The 8182-nt window shown below is 39.8% G+C and overlaps 1 protein-coding gene across 1 annotated transcript in view; it reads right to left on the bottom strand.

Moving 5' to 3' along the window:
- Fndc3a (fibronectin type III domain containing 3A) overlaps positions 1–422 on the bottom strand; it is a 143286-nt gene extending 142864 nt beyond the window's left edge. The window contains exon 1 of the mRNA XM_005387570.2: positions 153–422. The gene's annotated coding sequence lies outside the window, so the exon portion shown is untranslated. The remainder of the gene's footprint in view (positions 1–152) is intronic.
- Positions 423–8182: the final 7760 nt, after the last annotated feature.

The raw sequence follows: 8182 nt of genomic DNA, 5'->3' as shown, positions 1-8182 counted from the left end.
CGGAGGGCCGCCAGGCCCCTCGACGGGGCAGAGCCCGCTCCGCGCCCCGGCGCTCTCCTCAGCCTAACGGTTTCCGCCGTGCCCGCTCCGGGGCGGGCCGGGGCCGGGACCGCTCGGTGTCCGCCACCTTCGCGGAGTACCCGCGCCCTCACCTCCGAGTCGCGCCGCGCTGAGGGGGAGGAAGGCGGCTCCCCGGGCGCCTCTGCTTCGCGTTCCTGATCGCTCCCTCTCTACCTCAGCGGCAGAGCCAGTGTGGCCGCTGGCGCGCAGGCTGTTTGGGTCGTTTCCCGGCAGTGACGGCGCCGCCTCAGCCCCGCTCTTCGCTCCCTCTCCGCGTAGCTCCCGCTTTCTGTTTCACCCGAGGGACCACGAACGCCGCCGCCGCCATGCTTACTACGGATCCGGGAGGAGGAGGAGTCGGGAGGCGGCGCGCGGAGTGCGGCTGCGCGAGCCCCGCCGACGGCGCCCCCGGCCGGCCGGGCTCGCTAACTTACCCCTGCCCGCGAGCACCGTCCCGCGGGGCTCGCCCGGGGCCGTCAGGGCGCCGCCACCTTCCGGGTCCGGCTGTCTCCCCAGCCCCGGCCTCTCCGGGTCGTAGCTCCCGCCGCGACCGCGACCAGGCTCTGAACCACCCTCAGGAAGCGAGTGAATGGACGTTCCGAGGCTTACTCGCTCCGTTCTCAGTCCACGTTCTGAAAATCCCCCTGAAACGCACGGGGTCTGCCTCTTTCCGCAGGCGCCAGAACTTCACGCGGGCAGGTGCTTTTGGGGACACTGCCCCCCAGGGACTAGGAAGCCAACCTGGGTGGGCTCGCAGGTTTCCTCGCAAGTACACAGAGCCCGGAGTCTCGGCAGCATCCCAGAATAAGTTACTGGAGTTGAAAACCTAGGGTCTAGTTCCTGGGTCGCTTAGCTAGGCAAATTTTGTGGAAACCATTACCTTAATGTTTACAACGGCACGAAGACAGAAGTGAACGAATGCAGCCGCGATTTCGTTAAACCTCAAGCAACGGGGCGTGGGGAGGCGTTGCAATAATGCTCGAGGCTGACGGGGCTGCGTACTTTTTGCAGTTTCCTCCGGAAGACTTGAGGAGGGGGTAGTTTTGGAGACCGGAGTGCCATCCCGGGAAATGTCCTTTCGAAAATGGTGACGAATGTAACCAAGCCCCACGTGTGGCTTTATTTCAGTTTTTTTAACTGTGCGGCCTTTTAAACTGGCAATTTAAAAAAAAACATTGTAGAAAAATCTGTTAGATGCACGTATTCTCTACATCCTTAAGGAATAAAATCGTTTGTTGGTGACTAATCACCAAATATGATAGCTTGGCCGTCCACTGAAGTCCCAGGGGACTGCTGAGGTATAGAGAATCCCTATTTTGGTGCTTTTTTCTCTTTGGGATGTTCTCACCACCTTTTCAAATATCCATGACTTCTTCACATCTCCTCTTCTGCCTCTTTATCTTTGATCCTTCCTCTCATGCTTTCTACTTTACCGTTTATTTTAATTGTTACTTTTTTTTCTTCTTTCTCTGCTGCTCTTTGCTATGGCTCCAGATGACGAGTGGTCAGATATTTATATGCACAGCCAGTTGAGAGGTTCCTTTTCTTCCCATCAGTAGAATGACAGAGACCCTATATCAAATGGTATCTTAAGATATTTTCATTGCTCTTCACTATTGAAATTCCTTTCCCTGTGAGAGAGATTTCTGGTTTTGAACTTCCAGATTTGGCGCTTTTCCAGACAGAATCGCTGCGGAGCGATTCTGAAGTATAATTGTGTATTATTTTAAATATGAGACTAATCAGAGCATGAGTTCATTGGCTTCTGCATATTGCTGCCTAGCTCTGTTTGGTCTGAGGCTAAACTAGAGGTTTACAAAACTCTTAAGATACTAATTTTCAAAATATCCTACTCAGTAGCTTTAAAAAAATGCAGAATCCTATAATGCAATCCTCAAAATTCTAATTACTTAGTTCAGGCGGGGGGAGGGGACTAAAAAATGACATTAAAAATAACCAATATTTTTAAAGTATGTTTGGGACATACCTACCAGGCAGAGAAAAAACACACAGCTATTTTGAAGGAGAGTAAGTTACATAATTCAACAATGTCACTGAAGTAGACCGGAGGATTGTAGTATGATGTGTAATGCTGTAAGATGGAGTTAAGTGAGGATTTGGAAGTTTATATCCTATGGAGAGAACGCTGTAAGATGGAGTTAAGTGAGGATTTGGAAGTTTATATTCTATGGAGAGAACGAAACACACACACAACCATTTCCTGGGCCCTCAGTATGAGTTCACTGGGTACACAGAGTGAAATAAAAATCTGTATTGGATTTTTTTTTTACAAATAAAAATTTGTATTGGCTTCTCAATGCTTTATTTTCCTTATCAATAAAAGAGAGCCATTTTTAGCCTTCATCTTTCCTGAGCTCTCAACAATACTCAATACTTTGATCACAATTCTTCCTTAAACATTTCTTGTTGCTTTGGCACTACATACTCTTAGTTTTCACCCTACGTTTTTGGGAAATGCTTCTCTAATTCCTTTTCAGCTTCCTGCTCCTCTCCGTAGCAAATATAAAAGAACCTCAAAATTCAATTTATATTTGTTTTTGTTTTTATTAACACGTTATAGCCTATCCAATATTTTGCACACCTATGGCTTCTGTTATCATATATGTGCTTATGATTTCCACAGATATGCCTGTAGTCCAGAATCTTCCTCTAAATTCTAAATCTGATATGAACTGCTTCATTGACATGTCTACTTAGTGTCTCACAAAGTTTAGACCAACTCAATTCATGAACTTTTTGTTTACCTTGTCCCTCATCTGTCCAATTTCCAGTCAAACATCTAGTAGTCCTCTAGATGACTTTCTCATCTTTATTTCCTGTATTTGTAGCACTGTAAACCCCTAGATATTTTGTCTCCCTTAATAAAAGATAATATAAATGGAAAGTCCACTTCTTTTCAATCATCACCAATCTACTTTGATCTATGCAAATAATCTGTACCCTTTCATTCATTCTCCACTTTGCAGCCAAAAGTATGTTTCACAATGCAAATAGAACCATGTTGCTTTTTATATAAAACCTAAAAGAGCTTTTCAGTATTCTACCATAAGGTTAGAGTTCCTAAAGTAGCCTATTAGAACATGTGGAGTCTGACCCTGCCTTTTCAGTCTCATCTCACACCACTCTGCACTTCCTTCCTGGGCAGAAAACTTCCTGACCTTCTTTTAGTTTCTCAAATGAACTGTGATCCCAAGAGATGAAGGCTTTCTGAATCTGCCCTTCTTCCTTTTCACCATCATATCTCTTACTCATCTTTCAGATCTCTGTTTGAAAAGGTCATCCTTGTGGAAAACATTTCTGACTTCCCAGACAAGTTCAAGATTCCTGGTTGATGTCAGCTCTTGTATCACCATACACCTTTCCTTTGTGTTACTTACCACTGTTCGTAGTTACATTTTCAAATGTGTGAATGGTGTATCTGTTGCTCCCTTTATGAGGAGAAGATCATATCTACTTGGCTTGTATAGTGCCTGTTACATAAGGAGGTGTCTAATAAATATTTCTTGAATGATTAAATGCTGTTTTTTATGGTTCCTTCAGGGATTCTAGGAAATTACTGGTCACTTTCAAAAGAGAAATCTTCTGTATGAGAGATGCAGGAATGTGTTGGGAGACAATTCTTCATGGGAGTCTCATAATTTTATGTCTTATGTTCTAGGCTTTTGTTCTGGACTCTTTTCTGGAATGTTTGTCAGATAGCTTTGAGAAATAGCCATAATGTAGCACCCCCCAAGAGCAGAGGGGATATCTGTTTATCATCCAATACAATAAAGACAGTATCTCATTCTAAATTCAAGGCTGGGCAAGTTTTATTGTGGCCCATTATAAAAGATTGGGAGTTTCTAAAGCTTAGGGCCCTTCAGGGCCCCGTGGCTGTGATATCAACACCATGTTGCCTCATATGAGACCTGAGAGGCAGGGAGACCAACTGAGCAGGACACTAGTTCTCCCTGCCACATTATGAGTGGCCTTGACCCGTGTCTTCTGCCAGCGTCCACAAAACTGTGGCTGGTTAAATTAATAACTTGCACGGAGGATAAAATCTCAGAGTCTTCACAATTGATAAGGTATGGTGGGCTGAAGGGAGAAAAGAAAGTCAAGGTGTCAAACAGCAGAAGATTTGTCTCTTAGGAAATTTGGAGTAAAAGAATTTTGGTGATGAAGACCAGAGCAGCAGATTGAGGTGGGAGGGCTGTGCTGGCTGAATTCTCTCAGTGAAATTGAAGATCCTAATTAAACAGAGCCACAAAAAACATGATTGCCAATACCCTTCTCTGTAGGTGCAAGTACGGAGGAGAAAAGCAGTTGACTCGGAGGTATGCTAGTTAAAGCAGCCAAAGCTGTTGTTTGTTTCTGAGGAGTATGGTATAATGTCAGTGAGGAGAGACTGGTTTTGGAATCCGATAAATTTGGGCTTGAATCCCAGCTTTGTTATTGACTATTCAATTAATCTTGGCATATTATCTAATCTTTCTGAGTCTCAGTTCCTTATCTGTATACTAACAATAAAATGCCTACTTCGCAAGATTAAAAAGCATAATGCATAAAGTACCTGGTATATGCTTAGTGGCCAATAAATAACTGATGGCCATGTGATTAGGCTGCTCTGGCTAGTTGAGGTTAGGGAAATCTCCGATCTTCCTGTACATTGCCAAGGAAGCTTGGGAAGGGAATGGCTAAGATCAGCCTTGCTTCAAATTCCTCTATTGTTTCCACCTCCATCCCTCATTGTACTTTTCCATGGATGGAACAGTACCTTCTCTAAAAGCAGAGGAAACTAGGCACAAAAAAGAAAGAAACTTGGCATTGAGGTTAGCCATTCCCACCACAGGGAATTTTTTCACTGGTATCATTGTCCTTACATCCCACTCTGCCACTGTTTGGCTGTGGTCTATCACTCTAATAAGAACCTTTTCCACAGTTTTTTGAGTTCCCGGGACCCTTACAAGAACCTCCCTTTAAAAATCACCAGGGACAATTTCCAAATTCTTGTTAATTTATTATTACTCAAAGCAATTTGGCTCTTTGTTTTCTGTCCTTTTATCCACAATAGCCTTGGAAACTTTAGCTTTATTTCAAAACCTAGAAATTTCATTAAAGTGATTTCCTATGGTTCAAGTTTTTCATGTTGTTTCTTTCTTATAAAGAAACTAAGAGAAACTAAGGAATTCCTTAATCACAAAATGATAATCCTAATAGCCCAAATTTGTCCATGTTAATGATATGGTTTCAAAGCACACTGTAGGGGACAGTCTTACTTCCAAAAGGGGGAAAGACTTATCTAGTTACTGGCCAGGACTTATTGAATAGCTTTCTCATCTGAAGGGTCTACACAACAATAGAGAGATTATAAGGATTTCTCTCTAGGTTGAAAAAAATAAAGTTTCTATATCTGTCTTTGCGACTGTCAACAGCTCTTTGATGTTTTGTATAGCTTTAAGAGGTTCTGATAGCAGCCTTGGGCTTGAACATACCATGATCATTATCCAGCATAACCAGATGACATATGAATCAATTTTAAAGACAGAAGAGATAGGCATCTTTAAGGATAATGAGGCAGAAGGCGACCTGAAATTTAAAAACCTATTCTTAACAGACCTGGTCCTTTTTCCCTCAAAAAAGGCACATTTAAGAGCCAGACCAATACTTTACCAAAGTGACAATAAGATTTCAACCCGGAAAAAAAAGAAAGAATTTAAATAAATTTCAAAATGAAAAATCAATTAGTCTAAATTCACCAAACTTGAAAATGCTCTTTTCTTTTTCAAATTCCAGAACTAAATATTTAAACCATATTGCATTTTAAACTGACAGATAAATCAACTATTTACTTATGATAGGTAGCAGAAATATATCTATACAATAATTAGTCTATTGTTTTAAAGTATAATGTAAAAATGAATAGGTATTTTAAAAATAAAGACAAAAATGTATAGTAATGGTGCAAACTAGGGAAATGATTTATAAATTGAAGACTTTTTAATAAATTGAAAGACTGGTTTTATTTCCTATTTCAAATTTTTATCTGTAAAGTTTTCATAAATTAAGGCATTCTAAATTGTGATCTTGTTTTCTCTTTACACTATACATATAACATATAAACTCAGTACTATTACATTAAAAAGACAGAACTAAAATTAATAATGATTCTCATTACTATAAGAAAGAGATCTTTACAAAAAAAAAGAATGAAAGATGACAAACATTCAGCTTCAAGTTAGGGAAGCTAATGGCCTAAGATATTAAAAATTTAAATACAACCCAATTTTCCAAGCTACAGCTAAGAGTAAAAACTGAGTTGTAGTTGAAGTCTCACAGAGCATTCTCAAACTCAAATATCTTCCAGTCAGTTCTAAGAATCCTCATGGATTTGCACCGATACACTCCAAGAATTAGTCTTCTGTGAGACTCTATGACATTCACCATCTCCTCCTTTGTCTCATCTAAGTATTTTCTTGTGTTGCTTCCAAAACTAACAGAGTTCTCCCTCTGCAGGGTTCTCTATGCTGAGGCTACTGACCTCTGACTAAATCATAGATTCCTGTGCCACTATATAGTGTTCCATAGGTATCGTCTCCTATTGCTATTGTCTTCAGCTCCCAAGCTCCTTTGTACATCATGATGAAGCACTTAATTATACACTTGCTATGTTTTGAATCTGATTCATCCCCTCAAAACTCATGCTGGGATTTAATTTACATTGTAAAGTACTAAAAGGGTAGAAAAATAATCTGACTATCATATTTAGAGATGAATCCTTTGGAAGGTCATTGAAATTGGATAAACTTGTTAGGGTGGAACCCCTATGGTACAATCCTGGTAGTCTTATAAGGATAAGGAGAAAAACCAGATGATAAATAAATGATAAATAAATAAGTATATATATCATATCACACACAAATATATATATACAAATATACACACATGTGTGTATACAAATATACACACACGCACACACACACATATATATATATATATATATATATATATATATATATATATATATATATATATATATATAAAATTGCATGCACAAACCCCTCAGAACTCTACCAGCAAGAAGGCCATTACCAGATGCACACCCTTGATCTTGAATTTCCAGAAATATGTGCCAAAATAAACCATTTTTCTTTATAATGAACTAAACCTGTGCTATTGTGTTATTAGGAACAGAAAGTGGACTAATACAACATTGAAATTTTTGCAGCTATAAGACTCAGGCATCAACTCATGAGATTGACAACATGTTCCATATCCTTACCTCTAATGCTAGACAACTGACCTCAAAATGAACTTTTTATATCTCTTTTCACTTAGGATAAGTTGCTTTGCCTGCCTCTGTAAATGGGTCTTTTCTATGAGCTATATAGTTTAAGGATAAAACAAAGTAGCACTTCAGGTGAGGGACTTGGTGTTATTGAAGTGATTTATCGTATTTATTTTCTTAAATAGAGCATATATTGAACATTGGTATTATATTAGGCATATTACTCAGCATAAAATAAGACCAAATTCCTTTCTAGTAAGAATCTAGTTTAAACTGCTAATCTAAATTTGCTTCAGAAAGCGGTCTATTGTAAAGAAGAGAACTAACTGACAACCAAGAAATGCATACAGAATACCTTTTTTGGTGAAGGCTCTGTAAAAGAACAAATGCCTTGACTATAAAAATTTTCTTTGTACTATTATTTATCTTTTATTATTTATTTATATTATTTATCTTCAGCTTCAAGCCTACCCTTTTGCACTTTCCTCTGGGATCTGGGGCTAGGTCTGGAAACTATATTTCCCAGATCCTTCTTGCTAGTGAGACAGTTAGGGACCACCCTGGTAGGACAAAAGGTTGGAACAATAAAATAATCCCCTGAGGACAGTAAATTATTACCTTTCTATCTTAGCATGTTGCTAATTTACTCTTCTACCTTTTCAACTGACCTGTCATGAGACTCTCATAAAAGCACAAAAATGAAATGTCTGTGCAAAATGAAAGAATTGTTACTGAGATAAAAACTAAATAAACCCTCTAGCTTCATTAGCCCTTAATTAGTTTAAAGATCACTGACTTTAAAGGTCACAAAGATGAGTAATGCATTATTAGTTT

Source organism: Chinchilla lanigera, unplaced genomic scaffold, assembly GCF_000276665.1.
Source record: "Chinchilla lanigera isolate Chin_1 unplaced genomic scaffold, ChiLan1.0 scaffold00030, whole genome shotgun sequence".
NCBI classification, from domain to species: Eukaryota; Metazoa; Chordata; class Mammalia; order Rodentia; family Chinchillidae; genus Chinchilla; species Chinchilla lanigera.
This window is presented reverse-complemented; position numbering and strand designations above follow the sequence as displayed.